Genomic DNA, 18,655 nt, shown 5'->3' with positions numbered 1-18,655 from the left:
GTATACTGAATAAGCAGCTACCTATGTTATATGACATGACCTCTTTATTACTGTAATAACTACACTTTCTTCATTGCTTTATTAACCTTTCTGCTTTCTCAAATTTGCTTGAAAATGCACCATTTTTCCACTCTTTTTTCAAAATTTTCAAGGGGGGAGGACCCCCCCGAACCCCCCCGAACCCCCCTTAGGTTGTTCGGGCTCGCTCGCTACGCTCGCTCGCTATGCTGAAGTATGACAAACATTTTACGGCCCACCACTTTCAAAAGTCACCGTCCGCCACTGCAAGTTACGAATGTTTCCCCTTGCAGGCCATTCCCCTCACGGCGGAGTGCTGGCAAGATGCAGGAAGGACCCCTTGCTGGCCGTTCCCGTCACGGCTTTGGAAAGGTAAGTGCAGGGCTAAGACACCAGAACAAGCTCGTTGTGAGAAATCTAAAATATCAGATCTACACTCAGGACACTCATAAGACATACCTGCAAGTCCACATTTACATCTTTTTCTGACTATTAGAATTTTTGATCTTCACTGACAAGGCCACTCGCCCACATACGTTTTAATCACATATGTAAACAGCTTACTTTACAAGTTCAAACTACATTTTTAATTCACTATGTTGGTTGTGCACTGGTAAATCACTCACACAATGCTTACTGTGTGAGTAAATGTGCGAGCAGGGGTACAGTGTGGGTATTCCAGTGCGTTAATACCGTAGAAAGGTTGTCAACACCACAAACAAATGTGTTTTGGGGCATTTACATGCCATTTTTCTATCCAATCCCACCATATTAATCTTTGGAGGTGTACTCCTGTGAAAGGCATTAAATCCTTTCCAAGGTGTAAGGTGAAGGAAACCCCTTTAAAAAATGGTTAGGTGGAAGAGAAGGGGTTTCTTCATAGGGAAAATGTTTTCTCGTAAAGAGAAAAAAACACAACAAGAACATTTGCACATTTTTTGGCCTGTGTGTATGCAAAACAGAAATTAACAAAACATGCCCAGAAGTACACAAACATCTGTGACTTTTATAAGTTTCTAGGTGGAATTCTAAAACGTTTTGCGATTGCCAGATAGTCGTAAATATGCACCTAAGCAAGTGCTGATTTTCAACATTTTGGTTTAAGAAAACGTTTTTTTTACTTAATCTTGAGTTATTCCAGGGTAAAAGAGCAGAGGGAAGGGGAAAATAAACTCAGCAGTGGATTGGAGAAGACCGTAATGGAGATTATGAAAGCACAGGTCTGAAAAGGAAAAGCAGAGTTCCACACGCTAGCAATTTGAATGTTTAGACCACATCTTGACCATGAAAGCCATGAGGCAGTGGCAACAACAACAAGCAATGGCAAAGTCAACATGTCTTGACTTTGGGATCTACTGGCTTTGCAAACAGTTTTTTAGCAATGCTGTAGAGCATCCTTTAGCATGGCTTAAGAGGAAACCAAAAAAAAAAAAGATCTAGGACAGCACTGTGAGCATGTCATTTTATAGTAATGTGCACCGCACATGCACCCCGCTACAATACTACGTGGGTGCTTTTTTTTTGATTTACCAATAAAATTTGAATCTGTAAATAGAAAAATTGTGCAAAAGAGTTTTTTTCCCCCAGAAGCAGGTGGGGAAGAAGTACATGCCAAAGGCGAGAAAATGCTATGTAGACTGCGTAGGGGAAAGAAACAAATGGGTGAGAAATACTAGTAGTTAAATAGAATTTCATATGATCTGTGCAGTTAGTAAGGCTATCAAGTAAAAAAAGAATGTTAAGCAATTTCCGTTTATTTGACACAGCAGTGTAACAGCACAATAGAAGCAAAACATATTAGTTTTTATAACTGTACAATCTACAGTTGATAGATATATTATTTGCTTAAGCCAGCCTGCTCTAAATTCAAAAATCGCGAATAACTGGGATTGTATAAAAATAGGTCTTCAGCAGTTAAGTAATACCAATTTGTTAATATATTACATGACTCTATTAGGGCGTCTGCATACTTCTCTTGTTTGTATCCGCGAGATCTATACTTGGCGTGGTCATAACTGGGATTTCATGATGTATTTAATCACTAAATTAGGAAGATTTTATGCCCATGATGCAACAAAGCCAAGGTCTTCTATCGAGGACAAATATTTATTCCAAGGATTCGCTTTTAATCTATTTTCCAATGTTAGATGTGCCCAAGAACATCAAGCCCTTAAGGGTGCTCCGCACAGGTGCCTTTTCTCCTTGTGGCAGTACTTTAGAATTGCAGCTGTCGCTTTTGTTGTTCCTTTTAGCACTTGAGCCATTGGCGGCGGCAATCCGTCAGTCTCCATTTCTTCAGGGAGTAGAACTCCTGTTGTTGCTTACAAGATCTTATAATACGCAGAAGTTATCTTATTGACTTTGTGTGAGACAGCCTCCTCTGTCCCTCAAATCAAGACTCTAATCGAGGCTTTTTCTTCTTTGGGTATATGATAAATTGATAGAAGTGTGAGGAGAAAGCACTCACATGTGGGAATCAGAGAAACATACAAGACGATTTTTATCTCACATGGAAGGCCTCAGGTATGAGGTTTCTAGGTCTGCTGATAAATAGATGTCTAGAAAATATGGTGGCTGATAATATCCAGCCTTTGATGAATAAGATGGAACAGGACTTTCTGAGATGTTCCGCCTCACAGGTCTCGGTTTAGGGTAGGTTATAGACGATTAAGTTGGCGATGGCTCCCAGATATCACTATGTTTTTGGTAGGTTGTCATTTATTATTACTGCACGTACCCTTCAAGCTATAATTCAGAGCATAAAGAGGTTTATCTGGGCAGGAGGGAAACCATGACTTAAACAGTCAAGGTTAAATGCAGATTCCAGATAAGGCTTGCTTCAGCTTCCTAACATGCAACTTTACTATTTGGCTCAACATTTATCAATACTGGCTTATCTGTTGGTTCCTGTTACTGATCTGCCACATTGGAAGGCATGGGAGGAGCAGAATACTACTACTAAGACTCCTGTGGGTTTAGGTATCTTGTACAATTGTGTTTCAGCAGCACTGCTTTGTCCTCCGACCATAAGGGCTATGTGGGCCACTTGGAGAAATTTGCACCGACTGTTGAGAGTGGATAGTACAGTTTATGAAACACAGCACTTTGGAGCAATGAGGAAGTCACTTTAGATGGAAAGTTGATTAGGTGGGCTCTATGGGAAGAACTGGGAATTAAAACAATTGGAGACCTCCTTGATGAGGATTTGTTTTGTTCCTTTGAGTCATTAAAATCAAACTTTCTCTTCCCCAGTCAAAGCTCTGCAAGTATTAGCAAGTGTGACATTGCTGGAGAGGTAAACTAGGGTGAGATCCGATTCAACTATCAGCTTTGCCGACTGTGGGCTACCTTAGCCTATTGGGTTTTTCCAAGAGTTGTGTGTCTAATATGTACCAAATACTGATTGACAATTTATACTGATACTTGTTTTACGACTAAATTCTACTGACAGGAGCAGTTAGGAGTGGAATACTCAGAGGGTGACTGGAAGAAAGTCTTAAAGTATCATGACCGCTTGCTCAGAGAAGCTTGCTTAAAGTTTGCTTATTTTAAAATTCTACATAATTGGTATTGGTCTCCTTTCAAATTGTACAAAGCTCCTTTTTTTCTCATTCCACATGTTGGAGTTGTTCTTTGGTAATACCCTGTATTAGATCAAATATTGCCATTATATATGGGAAACGCTAAGTTTCACTAGTTTTATCCCTTTTAAGGAGTCAGACTAAAATGGCTCTGTTGCATGACTGTCGATTTGGAAAATATTACTTCCCATTGGTGTAGATGTATGTCGACTGCCCTTATGGTGGTTAAGAGGAGCGTTTTGAGGCATTGGTGTACAGCACAGATGCCCAAGCATCACGATTCGATAGCTGAGCTTTATAGGCTGGCAACATATGATGTAGAATCTACAGTGTTACAGATCAAATTCATGTTTTTGGTGGGGTTTGAGGTTCTTTGTGAGACTTTGTGGTCATCGATTGTTTTCCTTTGGCATGGGACTATTTCTTTTATTCAATCAAATAGCATGGTGTTTGGAGTGCTTTCATTTCAGGACTAGATTCTGAGATGATATGCTTGGGGCTTGTGCCATAATATGTTTGTTTGTGGGGTGGACGTTTTATGTGGAGGAGGGTTCCACTAGCTATTGCTTAAACTGTGCTGGTTAAGAATGATGGCTCTTCTGTTTCTTATTCTTCTTTTTTGTAATTTTCTCTCTTCTTTCAATCTCATTATTCCTTATTGGCATCCTATATATTTTAGTATTTATATTAAAGTGAGGTACTTTGTATTGATTACAGTTATATTTCATGTATTATGAAAATCACAATAAAGAAATGTTCTAAAATAAAAATAAAAAAAATAAGAAATACAACCTTACATGCAAGTGCATTTATTAACTGTCCTGCCCATATGATAAACAAAAAGAAAACCTTATCGCCTTACTTTTTTTTCCTTTTCTTTTTACGGTCCAAACTGTTAGTCACCATAATAGTGAAAACCTCCTGGCAACAAGAAAGAACTGGAATTAACTTGGTATTTATGATTAAGTAGGGATCCAGCAGAAGGACTGAGTAGTGTCCTATACATACATCCTCTACGAGGAGACAATTTTAGTGGTACACTCGTTCTTCAAAGAAAACAGACGAGATTTAGGGGAGCCTGTGACTGTCCCCCGATGTAAGAGGACCCAGGTACCATGTCTTAGTAAAATTATTTCTTGTCAACCAAACACTTTTTTTTTTTTTTTTATTGAAACTCTTGTGTCAGAAATACAATTGATACAAAGAATATAATTTGGCAAGCAAAAGAAAAAACATTACAGAATCACATGAATAAAATAATTTAGACAATACGGAAATCAACCATTACACAAAGTGAAGATTCCAAATTCTATCAAACTTCGTAATCCCACCTATTCGCTGTGCATATCGCATTTCAGATTTTCTAACATTCTTTATCTTTTGCAACCAGACAGTAAAGAGAGGGACAAGGATTGACTTCCAGTTCTGCAGGATTAATGACCTTGCAACTGCCATTGCAATAAATAATAATTTGACCCACTGTTCTGTCAAACCTAAATCGGAGTCGTAGCCATACAATATTAAATTAACATTATAAGTAATCCGAATCCCACAATACTTTTGCATATATTCGAATATCTCATTCCAAAACGGGATTATTTTAACACAGTTAGCTATAATGTGGGACCAGTTTGCGGGAGTATATTGCTGGCATCTAAAACAAGTGGCCGTAGTATTGGGAAACATTTTAGCAATGGCAGCAGGGGTACGGTACAGGAGCCATTTACTGAAAAACAGCATTCTTCTCCAGTTAGATCCTCGAAGGACACTGAAATTCAGCTTATTTATCATTTTCCAAGTATTAATAGTGAGTATATGATTCTCCTGTTCTTGCCATTTTTTCATTGCTTTTTGACTAAGGTCATCCGCCGTATATTCTGCAAGGACACGTTTCCATACCCCTGGCTTCCTCGTCCTACAAGTCGTGAACAAATCGTCCCATAGTTGATTAGAGGGACCAATACTGACTGGCTCAACTTGTACCAACGTTTTAAAAATAAAAGCATATGAACCAAGTAACATAAAGTTCCCAGGAATTAGGAGCTGCATCTCTCCAGGTAACAACCATGTCCCTTCCCTCAAAAAATCTAACAAAGAGTGAAATCCCAAAAGTGCCCATTGTGATACAGTATCAGCTCCAATTTTTATTCCTAAATAATGAAGAGCATTCCTTAAGGGAGTTCTAAGATTAAATTGCGGGAGAGAGTATCTTTTAAGAAAGACAGCCTGACGCTTACAAAGCCAGAGCATCGTCTTATAACGAGTGAGTTTCGGTAATTTAGGGATATGTAACGGAGAAGGAATCTGAGCCTCATGACAAATTCTATTAATAAAGAAATTAATAAACACGGTTGGGGTCTGCATTCCGGATTTAAACCGCTCTAAATATTGAGCAAAATATGCGCTATAATAATCTTTAATATTGGGTACCGCTAAACCTCCCAAATCTGTATCGGCGTAAAGGATCCGCATTGCGATCCTGGGACTTTTTTTTGCCCATATGAATCCTGTGAAGAGTGATTGTACTTTTGAAAAGAAACTACTGGGCAAAAAGCAAGGAATGGCAGAAAATAAAAAGTTAAATAGCGGCAGAATAGACATTTTTATAAGTGCCACTCTCCCTAGGATGGAGAATGGCAACGATTCCCATCTATTAAATAAAGATTTAACCTTGCGTAGTAGAGGATCAAAGTTTAACATAACTAACTCGGAGACAAAAACCGAGTACATAATTCCTAGATACCTCTTCGGTCTAGGATTAATACAGCCGGATAAATCAGTATGTAGCTCAACCTCGCCCCCCCCACAGACTAGTATTTCAGTTTTATTTTTATTAATACGATAACCACCCAGGTGTTCGAATTCCTCAAAAAGTTGAAGAACGGCAGTTTGAGATTAAATATCCGACTTAATCAGTAATAAAATATCGTCGGCATATAGTTTGATTTTAGCCATAGAGGAAATTGGAGGAGAGATATTATCGGATTCCCTGATGGCTATGGCTAATGGTTCAATAAAAAAAGCAAAAAGAATAGGGGACAAGGGGCAACCTTGCCTGGTGCCCCGCTGAACCGATACTTTACCGACCATGACTGAGTTAATGATGATATTTGCTTTGGCACCCGTGTACAAATTTTTAATTAAACTAATAATCTGTGGAGGAATTCCAAAGTGGTTTAAAATAACAAATAAAGTTGTCCATACCACTAAGTCAAAAGCTTTTTCCGCGTCTAATAATAAAATTAGAGCGGGAATTTGATTGGTCTGAAAATAATCTAAAGCCTCAACGAGAAAATGTGTATTTGTGGCTAATTGTCGACCTGCCACAAAGCCGTTCTGATCCGGGTGAATAAGATCCTTAGCAATATGATTAAAACGTATTGATAATAATTTAGTAAGGATCTTATAATCCGTGTTAAGTAATGTAATGGGCCTATATGAATTGGGATCTTTGGGATCTTTGCCTTTTTTTGGAAAACTCACAACTGTGCCCTCCCCAAAAGAGTCTGGAACTTGCCCACTCATTAACATATAATTAACTAATTGTAGTAGCAAATCCGAAAAGGCGCAAAAGAAAACCTTAAAAAATTCAGCGGGGAGGCCATCTGGGCCGCAGGCCTTACCGATTGGGAGGTTCTTGACCACTAATTCCAGCTCTGACTTTGAGAATAGACTCATCATTGCACCACTATCAGCCTGAGATAAAGAAGGCATATCATATCTTGCTAAAAAATTTAACAGCCTAGAATGGTCTATTTCCTGATGATGACTGTATATCTGTTTATAGTGAGAAAGCATTATAGTACCAATCAGATCAAGCTGTGATGTGTCTAACAGAGTGGTAGGAGATCTCAAAGTACGGATTGAATTTGCAGCGGCTTGCTCCTTAGCCTGCCAAGCAAGGAGTTTGCCAGAAAAGTTACTCTCCTCATAACTCCTTTGAGATTGTATAAGGAATTGCTGTTCACTCTGTGTAGCAAACAGCGTACTTAATTCACGTTTGGCCTCGTTTAATTTTTTTTGCGCAAGACTAGAGAAATTTGATTGTCGAAGCTGAGTCAGAGAGGAAATTCTTTGATAAAGTAAGGTCCTAGTCTGTTTAATAGTACGCCATTCTTCTGCGTCTTTGGCGATAATAATACCGCGAACAAAGGCTTTTAGTGAATCCCAAATAATATGTAATGGGGCCGTATGTAGATTACGAGCAATAAAGTGAGCAATTTCGGATTTTAAAAAGGATACCCAGATGCTATCTTGTAGGTACATTTTATTAAATATCCATCTCTTAGGGGACTTAATTTCTTCGCCTACTGTAAACTCAATCACCAACATTGCGTGATCTGAAAAGCCATTATGCAAAAATTTCTGATATGAAAATTCTAATGAATTGGAGGCCAAAAAGAAATCAATACGAGAGGAGGATCTATGTCTTCCCGACCAGTAACTAAATTCTTGTTTATGAGGAAATTTCAGTCGCCATGGGTCACACAAATCAAGTACTGCGGAGTACTTCATAACAGACCTCAATGACTTTGGTTTAGATTGTTTCTTCGAAATACCCGTGGAATCAAGTTTTGTATCGATGAGGATATTAAAATCCCCGCCTATAACTATATCTCCTCTGACCAATAGTAATGACTGGAATAACTCCTCATAAATGGCGGCACAATCGTCTACAGGGGCATAATAACTAACAAAAGTAATTGGCCTATTCCTATTTTTAATTACACAAGTAGCCCAGCACCACCGCCCAGCTCCTCCATCTTCAAACTGGATAATTTCTGCATCTAAATTACGATTAATAAAAAGGGCGACTCCCCTTTGAGATTGTTGAGCGCATGAAAACCCACGATATAAAGACCAATTTTTAAACATTGAAAAAGAATTAATTTTCTCCACAGAAATATGAGTTTCTTGCAGCATCACAACTGCCGGGCGCTCTGTTTTAATCCAGAGCTCAATAGTACGCATTTTTTGTTTGTTATTCAATCCATTAACATTAAAAGACACAACCCTAACCCCTCCAATAGACATTAATTATTAAGAAATACTTCTTGCCAACAAAATTTTGCAAAGTGAACCACAAGAGTTTCATTTTTTCCCTGCTTCCCTATCCACCCGCTTCCCTCTACCCACGTGCACCCCCCCCTAACCCTGGTCCCGTGGCCCTGTACTACCTCTGTATCTCCCTCCCACGCTGGCCACGTGGCACCAACCCCTCTCATAAGAGCGCCTTGGAAGTGCGCCCCGAGACCCAAGACCCCCGAGTTCCCACCTACGCCCCCCAACCCCTAACTAAAATATGCGAAAGCCCATCTAAACAAATCAAGCCATATTCCAACCTTAGCCTAACCTTAAGCCAACTTGTCAAGCATCTCCCGAGCCTCATCAACATCTGTAAACAAATAAAATTTGCCCTTGATCAAAACTTTTAACTTTGATTGTTGTGCAATCGAGGCTTGGGCTCCTTTGTCCTTAAATAACTGGAGAATCTTTACAAAGTCCTTTCTCCGTCTGGCAGCAGCAGCCGACATATCGGAAAAAATCCGACACTTGGTGGTGGGATTAACCTGAAATTGTCTTTGCTTAAAGGCCTGAGATAGGATTATTTCTTTAACCCGAACATCAGCGAAGTTAACAATAATAGTCCGAGGAAACGGAGAGTTGGGGAATGGGCGAGCTGGTACTCGATGCGCCCTGGTAATTGTTAAATCTCCCCTAAACTCAGGGATGACCTCTTGAGAAAAAAAAGAAGTAATCCATTTTGTCATGTCCGATCCCTCGATATTTTCGGGTACCCCTACTATTCGAAGGTTTGACCTTCTATTATAATTCTCTAACTCATCCAGTTTAGTTTCGAAGGCCTTTGACAATTTAGAACCAATGATGATCTCTTTTTGTGCAATGATAAGATTGTCCTCCACCCTAGAAATTCTAGTCTCAGACTCTTGCAGACGATTAGAAAATGAAGCCATAGAATCTTCGATTTTGTCCAGGCGCTTACAAATCGCCTCCGTTTCCATCTTTTGTATTTGCTTCATCTCTCTAATTTCCTGGAGGATTAAATTCAGCATATCCTTAACTGAGATCTGAAAGTCCCCAACAGTTTCAGTATCCATCCCCATAATCGGACTCTGAGACAAAATCACCTCACTCGGAATAGTAGAACAGGTACTGGAACCGGCCACCGAAACAAAACTTTCAATGGGAGGAGGAATAACTGTTGAAGAAGCAAAGTTTAAGGAAGTTGAAACACTTGAAGATGCTGCCCCAGCACCAACTGTATTATTAAGGTCGTATCTTGCTGCTTTTCGCTCAAACAACGGGAATTGTTTAGAAGCCTTGGAAGCCTTAGAAGCATGGAGTGGTGTAGCCTCTTTAGATGAAGACTGTGACTCGAGTGGGTCCACAGGATTAAGGTTCTGATTTATCTCAGGTAGTTTAGCTTCTGAACCTAGTGGAACTACGACTGTTCCCCCCACTGGTGACGCAATTATCTCCTTTGCCGCACTAACAGTAGATTTGGAAGGACTCGGATGAATAACCTGGGTCGGGCTGCCACCTGAGAGACCATCCTCACCTTCTCCAGAGCTCTCAGAATTTTCAAGAGAGGAGATTTCTCTCTCCGCGGCTGACCCAGCCCGCTTGGCTCTTACGGAATTCTCTTTTAACTGCTGACGTCGTATTTTGGCCTTAGCCTTCGCCGTCAATTGCTTACCCATTATTAAGACTGGTGATTATGAAATAACTTAACACCAGTGAATATGAGTACAGCGATAGCAGCGGTAGCAGCAGTGCGACAGTTGTATTAGAGGTGAAATTCAGCCCAAAAAAAAAAAAAAAAGTACTGAAAACCGAGAATCAAGCCCACACAGCGGCTGCAATACCAAGTATAGAAGTGCAGCAGCGGGGAAGACAACTCTAGCAGCGTGGACTAACACCTCTGTCTATACAACTGTGTAAAGAATTAATAGTCAACCAATCGGATTACTGCTGCAAGAAACTCCACACTTGCATCGCCAAATCCAAAAAAAAAGAAAAGAAAAGAAAAAAATGTAAGCTAGAACTGGAGCTTGAGAACTTGCATAGCTCACACACTTTAACTGCTATCGCTGGCGTTACAATATAGCCAAGGACTGGCCACAGCAGCGGAGATAGCAGAAGTCTTTTACTGAAAGTAATAACTAATGAGAAATTGCTGCAATAGTAGCTTAGCTCCCAACAATGAGGACCTCGATGTTAATTAATGACGACAGCTCACCGTGCTGAGAACTATAAACATATAGCACTGCTGTAGTTCAGATAATTCAAGTGCTTCAGGTGATTCAAACGGTCAGAGTCAGACGGCTTCCACCGATCGTTGTCCCGATATTGCTGTACTGCTGTCCCAGTCCCAGTCCCGGTACCGGTATCGGATCCCGCTGCTGTTCCGCTGCTAATCTCGGCGATCTCGGCGATCGGACTCCAAAAGAGGTGCCATACCAAGGTGAGGAAAAATCAGCATTCTTGCGGTGCAGAGCAGCAAACGCGGAGCAGCCGCCATCAGCCACGAGCTCACGAAGGGGGAGGGGCGACAGCGGGGCTCTCAGGTGCTACGTGGAGGCGTGGAACTCCACCGTAGCGGCAGGCCAACTCCCATATGATAAACAAAAAGAAAACCTTATTGCCTTACTTTTTTTTCTTTTTCTTTTTACGGTCCAAACTGTTAGTCACCATAATAGTGAAAACCTCCTGGCCACAAGAAAGAACTGGAATTAACTTGGTATTTATAATTAAGTAGGGATCCAGCAGAAGGCCTGAGTAGTGTCCTATACATACATCCTCTACGAGGAGACAATTTTAGTGGTACACTCGTTCTTCAAAGAAAACAGACGAGATTTAGGGGAGCCTGTGACTGTCCCCCGATGTAAGAGGACCCAGGTACCATGTCTTAGCAAAATTATTTCTTGTCAACCAAACACAAGGATCTTTTTTGTGGAAGTATTAGCATCCAGTTTATTAACTGTATTATATATAACACATAACCCTTCTAACGACCTCTCAAGATGAGAACTAGTTTCATTCATAATATACAGAACCATCCACCGAAGGAGTAGTTGAAGGAATTTGACTTTTCCCAGGCTTGGCAGGAAGCAGCCTTTACAATGATAACTTTGCAATGCATGCAAGTATGTGTGCCTTTACACATATGCCCCTACCATGCATGGTAAAATGAGTTAATGTATACTCAAATAATGGTATGGCTAAATTTAGCACTTAGAGGTCGATAGTGCTATAGGGTGGTAATGGTAATTTTGGGGGTTATGTGGTGGTAAAGAGTAGTAAGGGAAATTTTAGGGTTATGGGGTGGGTAGTGGTAAAAGAGGTTAAGGAGTAAATTAAAAAAAAGTGGGGTGGGAGATTCTGTATCCCCCCCTAAAAATGGGAAAAAATTAAATATTCATTTTAAGTGTGGGTCGGGGTAAAGGGGGTATGGATAATTTTACAGTTTAAGGGTGTGTAGTGGTTAAGGCATGTTAGGACTAAATTAAAACACAATTAAATTAAAATGTGGTAAAGGCATCTGTGTGGTATTGTCATACAACCACCAAAATGCAGCTACGCTTCAGGCCTTTATTGGTGTGACCTCATCTTGAGACTCTGGTACCATTACCAGCCTTTACCCTCGCTTAAATTTCTGAGTGAAGGGAGGGGATACATCTCAAAGCATATGAAATACCCCAGGCAGCAAGTTTTCCCTACAAACAAAATGGTCTACACTGTTGAAGGCAGCAGTACAATAATATATGTGCCAGGTGAACAAGTTCTCCATCCCCAACACCCTCCTCCCAACGTCGGGATGCTAGAAAGACAGTAAACGCCATGTTTACAACACTCTCCACTGTGCTAAACGGAGGCCTTAACCCTGTTTTGATAGAAACGTTATTGATTGCTTAGATTCAACAGCTTTCTAATTCACCTAAAGGGATAATAGAGTAGGTTTTTGCCTCGATCTTTAGCAGGGCAATTAATAGATAATTAGTAGGGTCACCCTTTTATGAAGGCAATGAAGCGGAGAGCCTCTGGAGGAATTAGGAACCTTTCGAGTATACAATGTGGCTTTAAATAACAAATTAAGGACCATATGTACAAAAGCATTTTTGCGGTCGGAAACAACCCTATTTTAAGAATCGGGTTTTTTCTGATGTAAAAATACTTTTTCATATATACAAAACACAAATTGTGATTCAGTAACATGTTACCAAATCACAATTTGTAATTAGCAATTTGGTATTTGGCAGGGTTGTGATGCAGTGCTATAAATGGTTTGCAAGTGAAATACGTTCGCAAAACATTCATATTTTACCGAAATCTCCAGGTCAGTGGTAACTATGCGCAAATGGGAAGGCGTGCCTGGGAGACTCTTGCCCTTCCTGAGTGCTGAAACAAATATTTTTTCAGAGCAGGCAGTGGTCCATGGAACCACTGCCTACTCTAAAAAAAAAAAATGAAACTTGAACATTTCATTTTTTTTAATGTATCTCATCTTCCTTTAAAGAAAGTGGGCTGAATTAAAAAAAGTTATTACTTTATTAAAAAGCAATCACAGACATGGTGGTCAGCTGAACCTAGCAGGCCACCATCCTTGTGATGGCTGCAATTTGTAATGGCTCGCAAATTACAACCTACCTCATTAATAAACATGGAGGTAGGTCTATATGAGACCCGAGTAGGAATTGCTATCTGAAGTTTGTACGTTTTCTTACATTAGGAATTGCAAATTCTAACAGAGTTCCTAATGGCGATTCTGTAAAAATTGTAGTTAGGAAATAACAATTCCTATTTTTGGCAAATCTGGCCTTAAGCCTGCAAACCCAGAACTCTAAGTTTGACTTGAACAATATGCCTGGTAGCCCGTTAGGGCCCTGTACTACAATTCATCAATGCCAATTTAGTGCTAAAAAAATGTCTTCATTACCTCTCGGAGACAGATATTGTTTATATTTTTTGCATCCTGAATGAAATAGAGTTTATTTAATGTACACCTCCCATTCAAGAACACCTATACAATTCCCACAGTTTGGTCCATTCATTTCATTCAAGCTGCTGGAAACTGGCAGATCGTGCTCTAGTATCTTAAACAGGATAGCTTATAACCAAGTTCCTATGGCACATCATTAAATTCTATTTTCTCCTTCCAAACATGCTCATTGCAAACAGCTATTTTATCAGGTGTGTGGCTTTCAGGAAGGACAAGGAACTTTGCTACAACATTAACTCACTGAGCGATGCCACATACAAATACAAAGCTGTGCCCTGCATATTACATGCTGTACTTTCCAGTATGATAAACCATACCCAAGTGTCTATCGGGATTCATTTATAGGCAGACATACAAGGTTTGTGTCTGCATAAGCCACTCTCTTCGATGCATACCCAATCTATTAGTAGCAGTGATAAAGTGTAGACGCCCCAGTACTCTAACTGGTAAAAATACTAACATATTGCCTTGAAATCACAATTACTTTAAAAGCTGTATAGCCAGTTAATGACCATGGCAAACATGAAGTTTTGGTATGATCCCCGTGTGAGATCTAATCACAATACAAGTGGGGGGGGGGGGGGGAGGGAGGGAACTTAATTCTGCAGAGTTACATAAAAACTAAGCCTCGGTGGTGAGCTCCGCTCTGCTCGCTGAGTTTGCAGGGTTTTTCCCACACACCGCAAAGCACGCGGAGTTCCGAAAAACTTGCAGAGTTTTTTCTTCTGTCATGCTAGCCTACGTCAAATTGGCAAGCGTGAGCGAGAAAAATCCACTTTTCCCAGCGAGCTTTCTCAACACGAGCTGTCAGATTTCTCAACGTGGGCGATCATGGATGGTCGCGACTGCTCGCATTGAGAAACCTTCCGTTCACTTTGAGAAAGTTGCCACTCAGGTAGAAAAGTAGAGTGGCAAGAAAAGAAGCAGAGCCCTCTTGCACTGAACATGATGCAGTTTGTGCTGATTTTACAGTTTGAAACAGACACCCGGCACTGAAAATCAACGTGAACGACATGACCAAACAAATGTTACTGCTTGCGAAACTCTGCTTAATGCAGTGGATTTTTTTGGTCACATTGCGGAGTTCCGCATAGTGGAATTCCGCAAACTCTGCCCAGGCCTAATAAAAACTCTGCAAGATTCCACAGAGTACCATCAACGGGTGGAAATATACATGTTGCGCTGCAATTTATCACCAGTAGCGTGAGCATTTCTACAAAAACTTGCATAAACGACACCATGAGATGCACAAGAGCACATGGCCATTTGAGTTGATTTTGCTGCCGCTCAAGTAGAAAATTCACTTGAGATGCAGCAAATCTACTTGAGAAGCATCCTTCTGACCGCAATCGCCCACTTTAAAAAATGGTGCTAGAGGATGCCAAATCTTGCTTGCGCTCACATTTCTAGAGCCTTGCAGGAACATATTCCAACATGCAGTGATGGAAGGAATTTGGCCGGAACTCCGCGCTACAAGAGTAATGCGGAGTCGCCAAATTACGCTGGCCCATCCTAGACACAATAAAAGATAAAGCATCAACATTTCGTCCTAAACACATTTGCATGCGTTTCATCAGGAGTAAGCCATCTGTCTTTGTGTTGTTCTATGTTATTTCCAGTTACTCAAAAGGGTTCTTGTCTTTTTCTGAAGTGCAAAGTACCAATCAAGTAATGTAATATCTCAGCTTTGGAAGCTCAACATAATGTTCAATCAACTCAGGGCAAACAGTTGTGTGTGCATTAAAAAGCTGCTTTAATATTCGCAGTAGCTCAAATCCACACACTTCTTTTAAGGGATGGACTCACGACCAGCGTTTCGTTCAGCGGGGAATGCTTATGCATCATCGCAAACCAAGCAATTCCACCACGTTTCTAAAACAGCATTTCTTAACGTTTTATGAAAGAACAGGGTTGTACCTGTACTGCAAACTCTGTCCGTTCCGACTTGCATAATTACAGTGGGGCTGGAACCATTTTCAGATTGGGGGTGCGGCAATGTTACAACACTGAAGTCATCAGGATTGTGATACTTTAAGCATCACACGAACGAGCCTCGTCTTTGCCACAAAAGAGTGGTAAAGGTGTGGTGTGTAGACCGTGGTGTATTTCAAAGCACAGTCGCACATATGTTACTAAAACACTGTGTGATAGTACACTGTAATTTACAGACCGCACAGAAATGGCCACTAAATTTGCACAGACGTACAGTTTTACTGTGGAAATCAGATGTCCCAAATATTTATCATTTGTGCTTCACCAAGTAAAGTTTCTCAATTTGTGTTGATCGGATTAAAATCTCCATTCCCATCCTACTCTATAATTGCCATAAACGGTGCTTTTCTAACTGCTCATATATTTTAAATACTTTGTACAGTTCCTATACAGGTGTTAAAATTGTGTTGTGATGGCATTCTACAGGTCTTCCGCCTACACTCCCTGTACACCAGCGTGATAGTCCTATGGTTTTCTTTACAAATCCTTGTGTTATGTACTTGTTAAAAGAAAATAGAGGCCTAAGCCGTCTTCAGGTGTAGGATAGAAAGCACAAATGGAGTCAGGATCTGGGGGGAGGGAAGCAGGCACGAGCTTTAGTAGAATAAAGAACTATAATTACACACAGCACAAATGGATAGTCACAGGTCCGCATTGCAAGGATACATCTCTAAAAAATATGTAGAAAAGCAGGTCAGAGGCACCGGATGTGGGAGGTTAGGCCTTGCAGAGAAGTAGGCGTATAGGGCATGGCTAGGCTTCAAAACACAAAATAAGCCAAGGACACGAGTAGGGCAGCCGTGGTGTGGAAATGTAACAATAACGTGCACATGAGTCACATTCCATAAACGAGTGATTATTGGTTTTTGCAGAAAGTATTACCTATTGACATAATGTTGTGCTTGAGATAATGTTTGATTTAATATGCAATTGTGTGACAACATTACGTTTGCCAAGGTATAAAAGAAACTGTTCGCCACTTTGTAGATTGAAGTTCGGATTCCAGTTCCACAGAGGGGGCTGACCCGCTGCGCGCTCTTTTTATAAACTTTAGGCTATACCGCCAACAGAAGTGGCGCCTCTTTCTTTCGTGGGGCAACATTCTCACTTTGTAGAGAAAGAAAAATAAACACTAATTTCTGTTTTTACATAATAAGCAGCAAATTGTCAGAACATATAGCCTGAAATGTGACCTCGGTCTCTGAATGCACAACAAATGTGACAAGATTGAAATCAGAATGTATCGGCATCTTGATGGCTCATTCGCCTTCTGAACTCTAGTATGGTTATTTTGGGGGTGCTCACAGCACAGACAAACTCCTACTTTGCATATTTACAATCACACGACGTAAACAGGTGTAGGCATAACCATATATGTTGTAGAGTTTATCATCAGCACCCCTCCCCCCCCCCCAAAAAAAAGGCGCCGTAAACTGGTTCTAACTGCGTCTTACAATGAAAAGGACCAGCCCAGGCCCCGAAGAAGGTTCTTTCCCACACGAGCAGAATATTGGTTTCTGCAGACCTGAATACCAGCTCAAATGTATTGCGTCACAGCTCTCCATGCATTCGTTTATTACTTTGTTGTCTTAAAACAAACAACAAACATTCATTTACGCAGTACACAGATCCCTACAACATTGCCACGCGGAATTGGTGCAAACATCGCGTGCTCTTCCAGGTGTAATGCTTGATTCTTTTTATTTCTTTTACATTTTTTATACAGATTCATACAGCGCGAAGTTATCAGAGCGCTTTACATGCGCACCTGCTACGTTACACAAGGTCACTTGCTTTTGGTTAGGCATGGGGAGATTAATTAATAGCCCAGAATCACAGGATGTTGTGCCGAGATTAGAACCTACGCCCCCAGGTCCAAAATCGGCAGTTCTGGCCGTTACGCCTCATCCTCTCCCCTAATTATACTAGTTTTCGATATTGGTCTTTTCAGGTATTTTTGATGGGGACTCACAAGTGACCCTAATTTACAAAGATGAGGCCTCACATTACATTACACACTTTATGTAGAAAACATGGCTACATCGTTGTATAAGCCCCCAAAATATTCACCGAGTCTAATGAATTTGAGCATCAAATTAATCGGTTTTGGTCCAAATGACTCTTGAGCTGTATATTTTTCCCCGACATCGAGGCGACATATTAAGTAGAGATAAAGCACACAGTTTGCGAACTATTTCGTCTCAAGGCACTACGACGAGGTGTAGCTGAGACCTACACAAATTGTGTTTACTTTCTCAGCCTCAGAAGGATGTAAGGCTGCGTGGATCGACAAAGGCTGCGAGTTGAGATATTCAGTTTACACCTAGATTTTGCTGAGCAAGCCTGCTCACCTTTCATCTACGAAAAACCCTACCCCTGGGCCCCGCCCTCTCCATCCATTCATCAATTTAGTACATTTGAGGATGAGCGTCTACGAATATGAAGGCATCCATAATCCCCGACAAAACGGACTTCGTTGAACCGTGAAAAAAAACAGTGCATATTCTGAAGGTGCTGCGGTTCTCACAGCCTCGCAAACTACCAAAATACTTTGTAAATGTCCGTACCTTGCTGTCGGGCTCTGATTACACACCTAAATTCGCGCGAAACACTTGAGCGAAGTCAGCGTTGACCTTTTTCCTTTTCTTGATCGGTGTGAGGTGTACTAGAGGTTTTCAGTAGAGACTTCCACTGACACACCCAATCATTCAGGGGGCGGGGCGGGGCGGATGTCAGGTGCCGCCTACCTCAGGGACGACCTTCAGTGAGCACAAAAGAGACAGCTGCTATAACAATCATTGGCAAAGCAAATAGGTATCGCCTATGCGAGATCAATTGGCTTTGTCATTTATTTTTTACATGTTGCACAACAAAAAATTAAAATGTGTTATGACGCGGTTACCGCTGGGCGCATCATAACGCTTTTCTTTTTTGACTTTAAGCCACACTGGCTGTGCAGCATGCTGCGGCTGGCACAGGTAAACACAGTGGGGAAGTCGACAGAGGATGGAATAGGTGTAATTCAATATATAAACAATACCTA

At 40.8% G+C, this 18,655-nt stretch overlaps 1 protein-coding gene across 4 annotated transcripts in view; it reads right to left on the bottom strand.

Moving 5' to 3' along the window:
• The window catches only part of LOC146809833 (histo-blood group ABO system transferase 1-like), a 691,528-nt gene extending 673,236 nt beyond the window's left edge, over positions 1-18,292 (bottom strand). For 2 of the 4 annotated variants that reach the window (XM_085616687.1, XM_085616688.1), the window contains exon 1: positions 18,180-18,289. The gene's annotated coding sequence lies outside the window, so the exon portion shown is untranslated. Of the gene's footprint in view, positions 1-18,179 lie in introns of all 4 variants that reach the window. The other 2 variants (XM_085616684.1, XM_085616685.1) reach the window with 2 other exon arrangements.
• Between the last annotated feature and the right edge of the window lie 363 nt (positions 18,293-18,655).

This window comes from Triturus cristatus, chromosome 7 (assembly GCF_964204655.1).
Source record: "Triturus cristatus chromosome 7, aTriCri1.1, whole genome shotgun sequence".
NCBI classification, from domain to species: Eukaryota; Metazoa; Chordata; class Amphibia; order Caudata; family Salamandridae; genus Triturus; species Triturus cristatus.
Note: the sequence above shows the minus strand (reverse complement) of the source record. Positions and strands in the feature narration are given on the sequence as shown.